Source organism: Macrobrachium rosenbergii, chromosome 37, assembly GCF_040412425.1.
Source record: "Macrobrachium rosenbergii isolate ZJJX-2024 chromosome 37, ASM4041242v1, whole genome shotgun sequence".
Classification (NCBI taxonomy): Eukaryota; Metazoa; Arthropoda; class Malacostraca; order Decapoda; family Palaemonidae; genus Macrobrachium; species Macrobrachium rosenbergii.
The window spans coordinates 16,931,537-16,949,036 of NC_089777.1; the positions used below are offsets into that span (position 1 = coordinate 16,931,537).

General features: G+C 33.7%; 1 protein-coding gene across 4 annotated transcripts in view; it reads left to right on the forward strand.

Moving 5' to 3' along the window:
* LOC136825358 (organic cation transporter protein-like) overlaps positions 1–17,500 on the forward strand; it is a 93,786-nt gene that overhangs the window by 49,609 nt on the left and 26,677 nt on the right. The window contains exon 1 of one of the 4 annotated variants that reach the window (XM_067081613.1): positions 11,842–12,026. The exons of 1 other annotated variant lie outside the window; for it this stretch is intronic. The gene's annotated coding sequence lies outside the window, so the exon portion shown is untranslated. Of the gene's footprint in view, positions 1–11,841; positions 12,027–13,782; positions 14,094–17,439 lie in introns of those variants that run through there. 2 more of the 4 variants (XM_067081611.1, XM_067081612.1) reach the window with 2 other exon arrangements.

Sequence of the window (17,500 nt, forward strand, 5' to 3'; positions counted from 1 at the left end):
TTCAAGGTAAGCTAGGCAATTTGATTCATCATTGAGTAATTATTTTCTTCTTTTTTTATTCATAACTTTTCATTTGCAAATACGAATTCGTCTCCTTTGACGTTTTTCGCGCCTGAGAAAAATATAAAAATTTCTGTAATTGATTCTGTAATTCTGCGGAAATTAGAGAACGTCAGATTGCTCTGCTCCAGTGAGGCAAAATTATTTTTTAAATTTTTCTTATTACTCAGAGCTTGCCGTATTTTTGTTTACGTAAATGCAAATATTTGTCAACAAGTGGCTGGTGACTTCATCAAGGAAAACGAATTTACTTTATGTGAATTCTTGTTTACAAATTGGGCTGTGTTCGTTGAATTATTTTCATTTACAATATTCCTGTTAAAAGTTCTTAGCTTATTCTGTCTTATTGTTGCCAGTTCTCTCTCTCTCTCTCTCTCTCTCTCTCTCTCTCTCTCTCTCTCTCTCTCTCTCTCTCTCTATATATATATATATATATATATATATATATATATATATATATATATATATATATATATATATATAATCAGAAATATCCTTTAATATCCATTCATACACTCGGAAATAATATATTTTCATATATGTTACCGAAGGGGAATTTTTAGTTGATAATACATAATTCAGCGACGGACGAGGAATCAGGACTATCTTAACGCAGTCGGCCAAAGAGAGGTATAAGTGAATAACATCTCCCATCATCTCACCCGTCGAACTCAGGTGTTTTGCGTTTGGACTATCCACCCACCTCTGCCATGTTGACCGATGGCGTTTGTCAACAAGTGTTTGTTTTCCATCCCTTTAATATCCAATTGGATATTAAAGGACGTTTGTAGCTTACTGATTGTATATGAATCACTTCCTAAATAGTCATATATATATATATATATATATATATATATATTATTTTAGTATACAGTATAATATAAGTATATATATATATATTATATATATATATACTTTTTCTACCTAAATTATCTTACTCATTGCTAAATATACGACTCTGTGGTACTGTTGAGAGCAGATGGCTCAACAAGTGTATGTTTATCCACTAAGCTTCGTCCTAATTTTAGATTCTTATGACCTTCATTTAAGAAGCGAGTCTGTTGATCACCCGCTTATAACTAGTCAATAACACTTCATTGACAGGTTGTGATAATAATAATATTGTTATTATTATTATTATTATTATTATTATTATTATTATTATTATTATTATTATTATTATTTATCCATAATCACTTAACCCACTCCGCTTAAAAAGCTTTAAAAACTTCTGATATATTTCAGCCCACCAGGGAACCAAATATTTTCACCCCCCACCCCCACCCCTCTTCCCACTCTCCCCCACCTCCCTTAGGGCACAGAACGGTTCCATTACGCGTCCAATTTACGCCAAATTTCTCTCATAACGGAAGAAAATTGACAGGCGAAAGCTTTCTACGTTGAATTTGTAATATAATTTACTCTCGTCTCGTCTTTCGAATCTCTGTGGAGGTTGGAGGTTAAAGAGAAATGTAAGATAAATTTTTATACTTTTATTATTATTATTATTATTATTATTATTATTATTATTATTATTATTATTATTATTATTATTATTATTGGTTATATTCAGTAGGAGACTTCAAGTTTTGTTAGGTAAATGAAAAGGCTTATTAGATGCAACAGTAAGTGATTGGGTGTGTATAGGCTATAGTTTTATAGTTTTAATTCATTCTCTCTCTCTCTCTCTCTCCCTCTCTCTCTAGCATATATATATATATATATATATATATATATATATATATATATATATATATATATATATATATATATATATATATGTGTGTGTGTGTGTACTGTAATAAAAGAGAGAGAGAGAGAGAGAGAGAGAGAGAGAGAGAGAGAGAGAGAGAGAGAGAGAGAACATTCACTTCATCTTGCACAACCAAAATGATTTTAAAAAACTTCCAAAAAAATGAAAGAAATACACAAAATGAAGATAAACATAAACATAGATTATTATTTAATCTCTCTGTGCTAACCAAATTATTTAATCTCTCTTCGCTAACCCAATTATTTAATCTCTCTTCTTTTACCAAATTATTTAGTCTCTCTTTGTGAACCAAAGTATTTAATCTCTCTTTCGCCAACCTAAATATTTATTCTCTCATTGCTAACCAAATTATTTAATCTCTCTTCGCTAACCAAATTATTTAATCTCTCTTCTCTAACCAAAATATTTAATCTCTCTTTGCTAACCAAATTATTTAATCTCTCTTCGCCAACCAAATTATTTAACCTCTCTTCGCTAACCAAAACATTTAATCTCTCTTCGCCAACCAAAATATTTAATCTCTGCTGACCAAAATTATTTAATCTCTCTTTGCCAGCCAAAATATTTAATCTCTCTTTGCTAACCAAACTATTTAATCTCTCTTCGCTAACCAAAATATTTAAATTCTCTTCGCTAACCAAAATATCTATTCTCTCGTCGCTAACCAAATGATTTAATCTCTCTCCGCCTACCAGATTATTCAATCTGTTTCTACTAACCAACATCCTACGTTGAAGAGATGCAGTGAAATGTAAATTTATTTTGCATTTCCCCGTTTTTCTTTTTTGCACTTGGCAACGGGAAATTCATGAATATGCAAATACCTCAGGTAAAACATTGTTCACTCCTTTCTTTCCCGTCGGCTCGGCAATGTTGAAATGTTGATATAGTGAGCGCCGAGCGAGAAGCTTTTGTTTGCTCGGAAATTTAATCCGGATCGCGATTTTTGACGCCTGTGCTCTGACTGGCTCAGAAATTGGGTGATGAGTGGTTAAGTGTTGAGTGATAAGTGTGTTATTAAAAATAGGGTTGATTTTATGATTCATTCGTAAAGGTGGTTTGAAATTTCTTTTATTATTATTATTATTATTATTATTATTATTATTATTATTATTATTATTATTATTATTATTATTATTATTATTTTTTTGAGTCAACTATTGTATTGTTATTAACACAATACACGTCCTATAACTAAATGTAAAATAAGTTATTATTATTATTATTATTATTATTATTATTATTATTATTATTATTATTATTATTATTATTATTATTATTATTATTATTATTTCTGAATCAACTTACAACGTAATGAAAAATTTCCCTGCTTATGTAAAATTTATTATTATTATTATTATTATTATTATTATTATTATTATTATTATTATTATTATTATTATTATTATTATTATTATTGCTGAATCAGCTATTTTCTTGTCAATAATTGTTAATATTATTTATCAATATATTTTGTGTTTCTGTAAGATTTATTATTATTATTATTATTATTATTATTATTATTATTATTATTATTATTATTATTATTATTATTATTATTATTATTATTATCCAAGACATCTATTTCACATTGCTTCACAAACTTCAAATTCATTTTAATTCACTATTCAGACTTCCATTCAAATTTTTCTACACTCTTAACTAAACATCATAGAGGGATTTGAAACTCTCTCTAAACAGAATTTTTAAAAAATTGGTCCAGTGGGGATTCTGTTTTATTTCCTGAACTGAATTCCCGTGGAATTTTAATTCACCTGAGAGAGAGAGAGAGAGAGAGAGAGAGAGAGAGAGAGAGAGAGAGAGAGAGAGAGAGAGAGAGAGAGAAAGGCTTAAACTCAGAGGTCCTGTGCCACCTAAAATTGGTTAAGGTAGTTCAAAGATGGCTGTACATTGATAGCTGAGAGAGAGAGAGAGAGAGAGAGAGAGAGAGAGAGAGAGAGAGAGAGAGAGAGAGAGAGAGAGAGAGGCTTAAACTCAGAGGTACTGTGCCACCCAAAATTGGTTAGTGTAGTTCAGAGATTGTTGTATATTGATAGCCGGCTAAAAAGGAGAGGTACTATGCCATCCTAAGAGGGGTCAAGGTAGTTCAAAGATAGATGTGTATAAATAGCTTTTAGAATGGAGAGAGAGAGAGAGAGAGAGAGAGAGAGAGAGAGAGAGAGAGAGAGAGAGAGAGGCAGGGATACGTGACTCAGAGAGGGCCAAAGCAGATTAATTCAAAGACTTATAAATATTGATAGCTGATATTATTTACAAAAGAATGTAAATGAAAAAAAAATAAAAAAAATTGTAAAGAAATTTGTAGATCAAAGTTACCCAAATTATGTAAGAACCCCCGCTCCCCTTCCCCCTCCTATTGGCCCACCCCGTTCCCCAAAAAAGATCAACAAAAGCCCAGGGACCCCAAACCGAATTTCGGCAGATCAAAGTTCTCCCAGAGAAAAGAATCCTTTGATATAACAGGAATTAACCAGTCTTCAAAGGGACCCGTAACTGAAAAGGATGTAGGGTGTAGGATAACAGGAAAGGAATCCTATGTTAAGAACCTGTAGCCCAAAAGGATGGTGATGTAATAACCCGTAGGATACAGGATATCCGAGGGAAATAGGATTTCGAGATATCCTGTGGTACAGATTTCGCCTTTTGGGACCTTGGGCTAATTTCGATTCTGCTCTTCCGGAATTGTGGAATGGGAATAGAGCTGACGCCTGGAATGGCGTGCATGGAACCGAGTGGAATGGGGACTTATTTCGATTTCCAGGATTTTTGTAATCCTTCATTCCAGTCGTGGAATGATGGAAGAAAGAATATGGTCAGGAGATAATGTATGCGTATATATATTATATATATATAATATAATATAATATTATATATATATATATATATATATATATATATATATATATATATATATATATATATATAATGTGTGTGTGTGTTTCTCCAATACCGCAGTAACCTCAAAGTCATTTGTACCTTTCGTATTCATAACTAATATAATCCAATAATTATTACCATCAGCCACACCCCCTCTCCCCATTTCACCGCCCCCAAAAAAAAAAACAGGCAAAGCATCCCGCAAACCCAACCATTTCAGTTCTGCCACTGTTCTCTCTCTCTCTCTCTCTCTCTCTCTCTCTCTCTCTCTCTCTCTCTCTCTCTCTCTCTATAGGAAGCGTCGAACTCACAGCCCTATTTTCCTCACTAAAATAAAAAAACATTTTGAGGTGCAATCGCATCAAGATCTTTCCTGTTGAGAGAGAGAGAGAGAGAGAGAGAGAGAGAGAGAGAGAGAGAGAGAGAGAGAGAGAGAGTGACAAGGATTAGGATGTCTCAAAGACTTATTAGTCCATCCGAGGAGACATATTGTGTGCTCACTTATCTCTAGGAGCAGGTTTTACTGTTCATTCACAGTGTTCTAATGATTTTGTCTAGAGAGAGAGAGAGAGAGAGTCGGGGGAAGCTTCAGTATTGCAAGTTGTTTTTAAAAGGAGAGAGAGAGAGAGAGAGAGAGAGAGAGAGAGAGAGAGAGAGAGAGAGAGAGAGAGAGATCTTCTAGAAATACTCCAGTGTTACAAGATGTTTTGAAGGAAGAGAGAGAGAGAGAGAGAGAGAGAGAGAGAGAGAGAGAGAGAGAGACTCTAGAATACTCTAGTGTTTCAGGATGTTTTGAGAGAGAGAGAGAGAGAGAGAGAGAGAGAGAGAGAGAGGAGAGAGAGGCCCCTTTCTAAAAATACATTGGTATTACAAGATGTTTTGCACGAGAGAGAGAGAGAGAGAGAGAGAGAGAGAGAGAGAGAGAGAGAGAGAGAGAGAAAGAGAGAGAGAGACTTACAAGATGTTTTACAAGTGAGAAAGAGAGAGAGAGAGAGAGAGAGAGAGAGAGAGAGAGAGAGAGAGAGAGAGAGAGAGATCTTAGTTTTACAAGATGTTTGGAAGAGGAGGCACAGGGAAAGAAAGCGGGAATAATAAAATACCTCCCAAGAAAGAAAATGGGTAGAGAATTGCCCACTTTTAGCAGTTGGGCGTCAAGAATCGAATTTACTAGCCAAGATAAGTCTCTCCTTGATTTGGGGTGGGTTGGATATTCTGGTTTAGGGGGAAAAAGGGGAGGGGAGAGAACTCTTGGAAAGAAGGAAGAAGGATCTGGTTCAAACTGAACCCTTGAAAGTTAGGTAATGAGGGATTTAATCCTATTATCCTTTAACAGACTGAGAGAGAGAGAGAGAGAGAGAGAGAGAGAAGAGAGAGAGAGAGAGAGAGAGAGAGAGAGAGAAAGTACGTTTCTAAGCCTTTCCAAGTTTCGGTTGGATGAGATTCTAATTGTAGAACAATTTCCTAGTTGAATTTCTTTAATGTATGTATATATATATATATATATATATATATATATATATATATATATATATATATATATATATATTATACATATATATATTTGTAGGAAGAGAGAGAGAGAGAGAGAGAGAGAGAGAGAGAGAGAGAGATTGCAGATTTATTTGGTTTTCACTATTTTCGAAATAATACATACGTTTTAACCTCTAATAATAATAATAATAATAATAATAATAATAATAATAATAATAATAATAATAATAATAATAATAAAAAGAATAATAAAGAGAGAGAGAGAGAGAGAGAGAGAGAGAGAGAGAGAGAGAGAGAGAGAGTTCTAGGGAACGACAGATCCATATCATCTTTCAAGCATTGGCTTCGACTCACACTCACATAGTTTAGAATTTGGGTCACGTAATCGAACAAGTGGCCTTGAGCTTTTTTGTAAACATTTTTTTTTTATTCTTTTTTTGCAAATTTCTGGACATTGTTGTTTTATCCTCGATAAATGAATGGATATCTCTCTCTCTCTCTCTCTCTCTCTCTCTCTCTCTCTCTCTCTCTCTCTCTCTCTCTCTCTCTCTCTCTTTTTTCATTTGCACTGGAATTATTTAGAAAATTAGTGAAAGACAAATAAATTTGTAATATCTCTCTCTCTCTCTCTCTCTCTCTCTCTCTCTCTCTCTCTCTCTCTCTCTCTCTCTCCTTTTTATGCTTTATTATTATTATTATTATTATTATTATTATTATTATTATTATTATTATTATTATTATTATGTAAGGCCAAAACACTTGAATTATTTAGAAAATTAGTGAAAGACCAATAAATATGAAATTCTCTTCTCTCTCTCTCTCTCTCTCTCTCTCTCTCTCTCTCTCTCTCTCTCTCTCTCTCTCTCTCTCATGGGATAAGGTCTCTGGTGACCTGTTCACTGACATAGCATTCAGTAGTGCTTGTGACCTACATGACCTATTTCGTTACTTAGCAAATGCTGGACGTGTTTCTTTAATGACCTTTATAATGAATGGAATAATTACTCTTTGTTGTTTGTGTCTGTGGGCAGAACCTGGGGTATGTAGGGCGCATGCACGCGGGCATGCGTAGCTGTACGACGTGGGTGTTTTTATGATGATAATAATAATAATAATAATAATAATAATAATAATAATAATAATAATTATTATTATTATTATTATTATTTATTATTTATTTGTATGCAGTGTCAAAGAGAGAGAGAGAGAGAGAGAGAGAGAGAGAGAGAGAGAGAGAGAGAGAGAGAGAGAATCTCATCAAAACAGAGAGAACATATTGAAAATATTTTCTCTCAATCTCAGTCACTAATGTATATGTGAAGTAATTCTTCAAATCTCATTTGAAAAAGACTAACAAAATCTCTCTTCCATCCTTTAAAAAACAATAAAAAAAAAACAAATAAAACAAAAACAACAAAAGCAACATATCACAAATACATCATATATTAAAAGAAGTGGCGTCACAAATCACATTCCTTTATCAAGTCATATCTTATCCGACCTTTCTGGGCCATAAACCACCTTAATAGGCAACTGTCACCTTCAACCCAGGGAGGGGGGGTTGGGTTTGGGGGGTTTTGGGGGATTTAGGAGGTTGGAGAAAGAAAGGTTAAACATGATGAATTATGCCCCCATTCCACAGCCCACCCTAAACCCCCACTTTTCAACCCATTCAGCTTAAATGAGAATCCCCCACAATTCATCTTCTCTTAAGACGCTGGAACGCGTTATCATTTTCCAGATTTCGATCGCTTTGGTGCTTGTCGTTGCCAACATGTTTTGGGGGTGGCTGTATCTTGTACGTGTAATTTTTCATGCACTGAGTTCGCGTTTAATAATAATAATAATAATAATAATAATAATAATAATAATAATAATAATAATAATAATAATAATAATAATAATAATGACTGGATTTTCTATATGTAATTTTGTATAGACTGAGTTCTCGTTTGATAATAATAATAATAATAATAATAATAATAATAATAATAATAATTGTAGAATTTCACTCAAGATAAAGCTAGGAAGAATTGATCGATAGAGTTCAAGGTATCTGGCGTTGCAGTTACCAGGGTCACTTTACAGATATGATAGCTCATTCATCATTCATAAGTATTTGAGTAATTTTCACTATCAACAATAATGGTAATAGTAGTGCAGTATATATAGTAATAGTATATATAGTAATAAGGGCTGTACATGTATTAATAATGATCTATAAACCTCCATTGTTATAATTAGTATCTGTTATCTTTAATTTTATATGCATTTCTTTGAGATGACGGTAAAAATCCACAACCGATATCACTGAAGCTTCTCTCTTGCTCCTGATTGGCCAACGCATTTGAATCTCCATCTCTGATTGGATGAGCATGAGCAATCCGCCAATCACGCTCAACTACATTGATATCGGCTGGCGATATTTACCGTCAGCTCAGAAAAAATTCGTTTTTTATAGATTCTTTCTTTTTTAAATCTTTAGCTGAAACCCCAAAAGAGGACAGAGTCAACAGACTTAAACAAATAAATATAAGGGAATGGATAAACATTTGAACCTAAGGCAAACTATTCCACATTTCAGTTGTAGCCAAGATCAAACTAGCAAAATGAGTATAGTTTTAACCTGTAGCTAGAAAACTATAGACAGCTTACAGCATAAGACCCCCTGAACTAGACGGTAACTCAAGGCACATAGTAAAATGAGAGTAGTTTCAAACCTGATACGAGAAAGCTATACATACTATACTGCACAAAACGGTGAATCAAGGTACATTCCATCGCAATACGAGAACGTAGGGCTGAAATTAACTTTGACCATAAAACACAGACCGAGAAAAACAACACAAATTACTTTCCTAGCACCGTCTAGGCTATGCTGTGTACTTCCCCCAGAGAATATATTAGAAATTCATGGCCGTAATTCTCACACATATGTGGTTTATGGGCAATAATTCTTTACATTTAAGAGTAATACCCTTTTGTTTCCGCGGTAACAAAAGGCTTTGGTGTTGGGTCAGATTTATTTGTCCTTTTTCTAGGTTTTTTTTAACTTTTATTTATTTATTTATCATTCATTTATTCAGCTCCGGAGGTCCTCTATTCCTCACACCGTTGGACTTTTGTTTATCATTCATTTATTCAGTTCCAGAGGTCCTTTATTCTTCATACCGTTGGACTTTTATTTTATATTCTTTTATTCAGTTCCAGAGGTCCTCCATTCCTCACACCGTTGGACTTTTATTTTATATTAATTTATTCAGTTCCAGAGGTCCTCTATTCCTCATACCATTGGACTTTTATTTATCATTCAGTTCCAGAGGTTCTTTATTCCTCATACCGTTGGACTTTTATTTTATATTCATTTATTCAGTTCCAGAGGTCCTTTATTCCTCACACCGTTGGACTGTGGAACAACCTCCCTACTGAATATTTCGTGCAATAGGAACTTCAGAAGTTCAAGCGATAGATGCAAGGCATTACTATTCTAATAAAATTCTCCTTCTTGTATTTTGATAACTGACTTACATTTTTATTTACTTATTAATTTATTTGTTAATTTGTGGTACGCCTGTTCCATATGAATAGGGTTCATCTTCTGAATAATAATAATAATAATAATAATAATAATAATAATAATAATAATAATAATAATAATAATAATAATAATAATAATAATAATAATAATGTTGTGTGTTTTGTTTTTTCGAAATTACAAATTCTCAAATACAGGACATTTATTCTTAAAAAAAAGGGGGGGGATTTTTCTCGTGTATATTAATCCACAGAAATCTCCCAGGAAGAGATTACCATTTTGTTACCAGACTTTCATGCTTTAAAAAAAAGGATTTATTTCGTATATATTAATCCACAGAAATCTCCCAGGAGGAGATTACCATTTTGTTACTAGACATTCGTGCTTTAAAAAAAGGATTTATTTCGTATATATTAATCCACAGAAATCTCCCAGAAGGAGATTTATGGCAGGAACTCTGAGGCCGAAGTCGGCTCCGTGACTTACGGCCGATGACACAAATCCTCTCTCCCCAAAAAAAGTCTCCAGGAACCAAAGACGAAGAAATATTATCCTTCAGTTTATTTTACTATTTCTGGTTATGTTTTTAAGACGAGGAAAATATTATCCGTAAGTTTCCCTTGTAAATCTATGAGGTAATATTTATTCTCGAGAGACCGAACAACAGAAATATCATCCACCAGTCGATTGTCTTTTCTCGCAATGTTTTTTAAGACGAGGAAAATATTCTCCTTCAGTTTATTTATTTTTTCTTCAAAACATTCTCATGATGGGGAAATATTATCCTTTAATTTTTCTTGTAAACCTAAAAGGTAATATTTATTCTCGATGAACCAAAATCGAGGAAATATTACGCTTCGATTTATTGTTTTTTTTAACGAGGAAATATTATCCTTCAATTTAATATTAATATTTTCTTATTTTATCTTAATTTAGGTAGTTAAAACCTAACTTAACAGGAGATATAATCAAAGAGCGAAAGAGAGAGAGAGAGAGAGAATATCTTTTGCTTCATTTTATTATACGTGGAATTAAAACCTTATCTAACAGGAGAGAGAGAGAGAGAGAGAGAGAGAGAGAGAGAGAGAGAGAGAGAGAGAGAGAGAGAGAGAGAGAGAGAGCGTCCTTGAGCCATTTGTTTTATGTTGATTTGCGTGGAAGTAAATATCCTACCTAAAAGGAGAGAGGGAGAGAGAAAGTTTGTAAAGACTATCATAGCTTCATCGTGTGAACAACATTCTCATTTAACTTCTAGAGAGAGAGAGAGAGAGAGAGAGGGAGTAGGGAATCGCAATAGACGACGTAACAGGAGTGGAAGGTCAATAAGGGAATTCTTTTTAAGGGGATTCGATCCTCCGTAGGCCATCGTACTTTCTCCTCGGTAAGAGGATCAGAACCCTTTTATTTTTTCTAATCTTTTTTTTAATGCAAAGTCTTCCTCTTAAAGCTGCTTAATCGTTGTGTGGGGTTGGTGCTCTCTCTCTCTCTCTCTCTCTCTCTCTCTCTCTCTCTCTCTCTCTCTCTTTTCTATTTTACTTTTTCTCTTTCTCTACCATTTGCAAATCAGTAATATACTTATTTCCTTCCTTCTCTCTCTCTCTCTCTCTCTCTCTCTCTCTCTCTCTCTCTCTCTCTCTCTCTCTCTCTCTCCGTTAAAATAAGGACATTACTCACATGATGAGGAAGCTAAGGTAGCCTTTAAAAGTTCCTCTCTCTCTCTCTCTCTCTCTCTCTCTCTCTCTCTCTCTCTCTCTCTCTCTCTCTCCATGTTGACGAGCAGTTAATCATGAAATGACGACGAACTTAAGATGGCCAATATTAATAATCTTATTGTTATTTTTGTATTTATTTTAAAATTATAACAATAACAATTAATTATTATTATTATTATTATTATTATTATTATTATTATTATTATTACAACTATATCTCCACTGTCACGAGGCAGACTGAGTCACAACAGAACACACACACACATATCTAAGTAGATCATGTGAGCAAATGAGAGAGAGAGAGAGAGAGAGAGAGAGAGAGAGAGAGAGAGAGAGAGAGAGAGAGCGAGCCAGCCAGCCATTACCCCATCAGTATAAGCTATGTCAGCTATAAGCCGCGTCGAGTCTTCTGGGCTGTGATGACGTCACTCCATTGCCTTGGCTGGCTGGCAGTAATACCCAGGGCATGTGCCCAACTTGGGTATATATATAAATACCTCGGACTCTCATTGATGTGAGAGAAAAACTCTTTTCATGCTAAGTCCAGCTTCGTCTGGTAAGGAGCCAAGTATTGGCGTGAAGTCATTTTTTATAGTTTTTTTATTTTTTTGGTTTTTTTTTTTTGTAGTTTTTCTGTTTGTTCATTCATGAATTCGACTAATTACCGCTGGGTTTGTTCGTTTGTGAGTTTAAGCTGCGTAGGGATCGCGGGTAAGGTTTTTTTGTCGTTAAATTAGAATTTTATAGTATCTGATAATGGGTTTTTTTGTGATATTATGATCGTATATAAGATATCCTTTTTCATCGTAATGTTTTTTATTTAATTATAATATACTCGTAACTAAAGTTTTTTTATTTGTAGCTGAGGTTTTTTGTAAATTTTTTTAGCGTAGACAGGTTTTTTATATTTAATTATGTAATCATATGAAAGGTTTGTACTCTCGTTGAAAGATTTTTCTATTGAATTATACTGTCGTTGAAGCTAAGGTTTTTATTAGAGGATATGATCGTAGCTAAAGTTTTTTTTTTTATTGAATGATACTCTGATCATAGTCAAGGTTTTTTCTGATTGTATTATGTAAATCGTATCGAGAGTTCTTTACTGAATTGTGTGATCGTAGCCAAGGTTTTTCTATTGAATTATGTAATGGTAGCCAAGGTTTTTTTTATTTATTTATATTCTGGTCGTCACCAAGGTTTTTTCTTAGTGAATAATGTAATCGTTTCATAAGATTTAATTGGATTGTGTGATCGCAGTCAATGTTTTTTATTGAATTATGTAGTTGTAGCCAAGGTTTTTTTTATTGGATTTTTATTCAATTTTTAATTGAACTTATTATGTAAATACGTATATATGGATTGTGAGTTATTGAACAAAATATGTATATTCAAACGTCCGTGAATATACAATAAATAAATAAATATATATATTGTATATATATACTATATATATACAGTATATATACTGTGTGTATACAGTATATATATACTGTATATATATATATAGATATAGATATATATATATATATATATATATATATATATATATATATATATATATATATAGATATATATATATATATAGATATATACTCATACATACATACGCATTCACATACCCTCAAACATTTCTGAATATATATTTATAATAAATAAAAGAAATACAATATAAATATAAAATATATGTGTATATATTCACATCACTTGACTCCGCAACTTTGCACCCCACTTGTAACCTCTCTTTTTTCTGGGCACTTTAAAACGGTACCCATGAATTAGTTAGTGCTCTTGACGACTGCAAGGACACTTGTGCATATTAATAAAAAAAAAAAAAAGGTTCTCGTTTTTTGCATTTTTTCGTTCTAAGGGGATACTTTGCTATGTACTGGGTACAGTCTCCTATTGTGAAATACCTCTCTCTCTCTCTCTCTCTCTCTCTCTCTCTCTCTCTCTCTCTCTCTCTCTCTCTCTCTCTCTCTCTCTCATTGGAAGATCGAGAATGTATCCGTTCTCTCTCTCTCTCTCTCTCTCTCTCTCTCTCTCTCTCTCTCTCTCTCTCTCTCTGAAGGTGACTGATGTATTATTCCTTCTCTCTCTCTCTCTCTCTCTCTCTCTCTCTCTCTCTCTCTCTCTCTCTCTCTCTCTCTCTCCCCGACTCAGAATAAAGATTCTTATTTTGAATACTCAGACCGTATGCAATCTCTCTCTCTCTCTCTCTCTCTCTCTCTCTCTCTCTCTCTCTCTCTCTGTGCAGGGAAAACAGGAACGCATAGAAAACGGGGTAGGGTCTAACTCTAACCCTAAACCCGGCCTTCACTAAACGTCTCGCTGTCGTAGTGTTTAGATGTGTGTGCAAATCTTTCCTCAAACTGTGAACCACTAGTGTTTAGACAATGCTTCTCTTGTTTATAGAAAACTTTCCTTAGAAAATAATGTTGGTTTTTCACTGGATTGGGTACCGTCTTTTGTTGCCTGTGATTCAAGAGCAGAAATCTGTGGATATTGTTTCTTGACGGTGCATATATATATATATATATAGATGTAGATATAAATATAAATATATTTTGCCTGTTGAGAAAAAGTGTGATATTTGTGATAAGACATTAGACAATTTTGTAGGAAGGTGAGTCATGTTAAGTGAGGTGAAGTAATGTTTATTTATATATATATATATATATATATATATATATATATATATATATATATATATATATATATATATATATATATAACAAGTGATTCATTTATAACCTAACATTTTCACAAGTGATTAATTTATCACACCTTACCACATTTTCACCTGTATATATATATGATATATATATATACTGTATATATGCATATATATATATATATATATGTGTAAATATATACATATATATAAATAAATTTATAATTATTGTAAGTATTCATATGCAAATATTTACAATTGATATTTCATTTTTGACTTAAATAAATTGCTTTTAAATTAGCTTTGTAAATTTAAGAAAAAATATTTGAAAATATTGAGAATAGTTAAAAATAAAATCATTGTGAAGAAAGTAAATTTAATAAACAATTGTGATAAAATCTTACTTTATCATATCTAAGAAATCTTAGCATATATTGAAGGGTGGAAGCTTACCCATACCAGAGCGTATCTCTCTATCTCTCTCGGTATCTCTGTCATTCCTGACTCATCTCTCTCTCTCTCTCTCTCTCTCTCTCTCTCTCTCTCTCTCTCTCTCTCTCTCTCTCTCTCTCTCTTCCAGTTTAAATGAAGGAATTGCTCACTTGATGATGAACCAAAGATTTTCTGTAAACATTAGTCTCTCTCTCTCTCTCTCTCTCTCTCTCTCTCTCTCTCTCTCTCTCTCTCTCTCTCTCTCTCTCTCTCTCTCTCTCCCTGTCTGACTAATATCTCTATCTTTCTGTCTATCTTGTATGTGTAGGTACTGATGTAGATAAAGATAAGAATATTTGCATTATTGTCCCTGTGACTTGAATGATTCACGTATGTTTATTTCCCTCTCTCTCTCTCTCTCTCTCTCTCTCTCTCTCTCTCTCTCTCTCTCTCTCTCTCTCTCTCTCTCTCTCTCTCTCTGCAGACTGATTTTCTCCCTTTTGAACCCCCTTGGGTTCATGTGGTCTGTTGACTCTGTATGTAAAAGAGAGAGAGAGAGAGAGAGAGAGAGAGAGAGAGAGAGAGAGATTATTGCTACCTGGTGCCCGGGCACATCGTGCCCTTGAGAGACCTGGGCTAAATTCAACAGGTAGTACCTGGAGGTTTATTTTGGGGGTGGCATGTTAATTATGCCTCATGTTGGTGTGACTAGCTTTATGCATTCAGGTGTATTTACATCAAGCAGTCTCTCTCTCTCTCTCTCTCTCTCTCTCTCTCTCTCTCTCTCTCTCTCTATATATATATATATATATATATATATATATATATATATATATATATATATATATATATGCATATATATATATATATGTATGTATGCCTATATATATATATATATATATATATATATATGTGTGTGTGTGTGTGTGTAGAGAGAGAGAGAGAGAGAGAGAGAGAGAGAGAGAGAGAGAGAGAGAGAGAGAGAGAGATCTTGAACTAACCCAAATACATTCTAGAAGCAATCTGACCTGGATTACAAATTATGAGAAGCCTTTTATTCCAAGGCAGAAATTTATTTCAATTACGAAAAGTATCGTGTTACCAAATATAATATGAGAATCCACCTAAGAAATATTATGAAAGATTATACACACACACACACACACACACACACACACATATATATATATATATATATATATATATATATATATATATATATATATATATATATATAAAATATATATATATATATATTACATAATATTATATAGGTTAATTCTTATATCATATTTAACAACGTGATACTTCTCAAATTAAATTCATTTCTTCCTTAGCTTAAAAGGCTTCCCATAATATATATTGCAGGTAAAATCATTCTAGATTACATTCCCAAGATTATATTTTTTTCTCTAGATATGATTACATCCAAGATTACGTTTTCTATGTAATATTTTTCTCTAGGAAATTACATTCCAACAAATAAATTCTCTCAACAGAGTTTGACATTTTAAGAACTGGCCAAGAATTTAAATTCCTGAATGACAAAATTTCACGATCGTGGTGGGTAGGCAAATTAATTACATAATTACTGATAGAGAATTATTATACGTCACGCATGTATCTGTAATTGATGATAATTATGATAATTTTTATATCTTACGTCAAGAGCTAGAGCTACAATAATACTGATGGTCCTATGAAGGGGAACAATAATTTTGATAATTTGCGATACTTTCGGAAAGATGAGCCATAATTTCGATGCTTTTACGATACTCCATCAAGAATACCAATAATTTTACAATACTTCCTTCAAGAGGAACAATAGCTTTTATGCTTCATTACGCAATAATTTCGATGCTTTACTATACTTCCATCGAATGGAACAATAATTACGATCTACGATGTTCCAGCCAAGAAGGACGATAACTTAGGTACTTCTACGATACTTCCTTCGAGGGTAACAAAGCTCGACGCTTCTACGATACTTTCAAAACAAAACTGTTGCTCACGTGGTCCCAAACTCAGCTGTTTATAATCCAATCCTGACGTTCGCTGCTGGGACCCGCTTTCTACTATGGAACAGGTTCCCTGGTGTTCCGTTATGCCCCTGTTCCTCGTTCGCTCAAGTGCAGCCAGTTTTACTGTTCCTGGTCCTAGCAATATGCACCAGAGAGAGAGAGAGAGAGAGAGAGAGAGAGAGAGAGAGAAAGCTCTCTTTCAGTTGTTTCCGCATTGTTACAGCTTTTGTAATATTTCTCGATGTGGGTCAGTAGCGTGAGACCAGTAGGTCACACTAGTACTACGCAGCTCAACTCACTTTATATATTGAACTAAGTCAACCTTTTCATTCTAAATATAACGACTAATTTAATGCACGTTCATGTTTGTGTGTGTGTGTGAGAGAGAGAGAGAGAGAGAGAGAGAGAGAGAGAGAGAGAAGTCGCTAAGTCAACAAAGAAAGTAGCGCGCTCAAGAAACCGCGGAGTAAGCATTTTAAATATAAATATAAAAACTTATTTAATACGAGGTTGTTTGTGCTAGAGAGATAGTTTGATTATGAATTTAAAGAGAGAGAGAGAGGGAAAGAATGCGCTTAGGCAACGAAGAAAGTTAAGCGCGCTGAGAAACAGCGTCGTCATGAAACCAACTAAAAATAAGCCTAAGCATTTACGTAAGTGCCTGGGTCTGCGTGAAAAACATTCAAATGCCTTACTCATGGCACAAGGAAGCATGGCAGCCAACCCATCGACCATTAATGTATCATTTTTGGTTCCCGAGTTCATCCAGCATGCACCGGACACACGCGCACACACACACACTCGCTCTCTCTCCCTCTCCAAAAGTCAAGGAGTTATCGTGCATTACGAGAAACCAGCGACGCTACGGCATATCGATTGCTTACGTTCACGTGCCGCCGAGCGAAG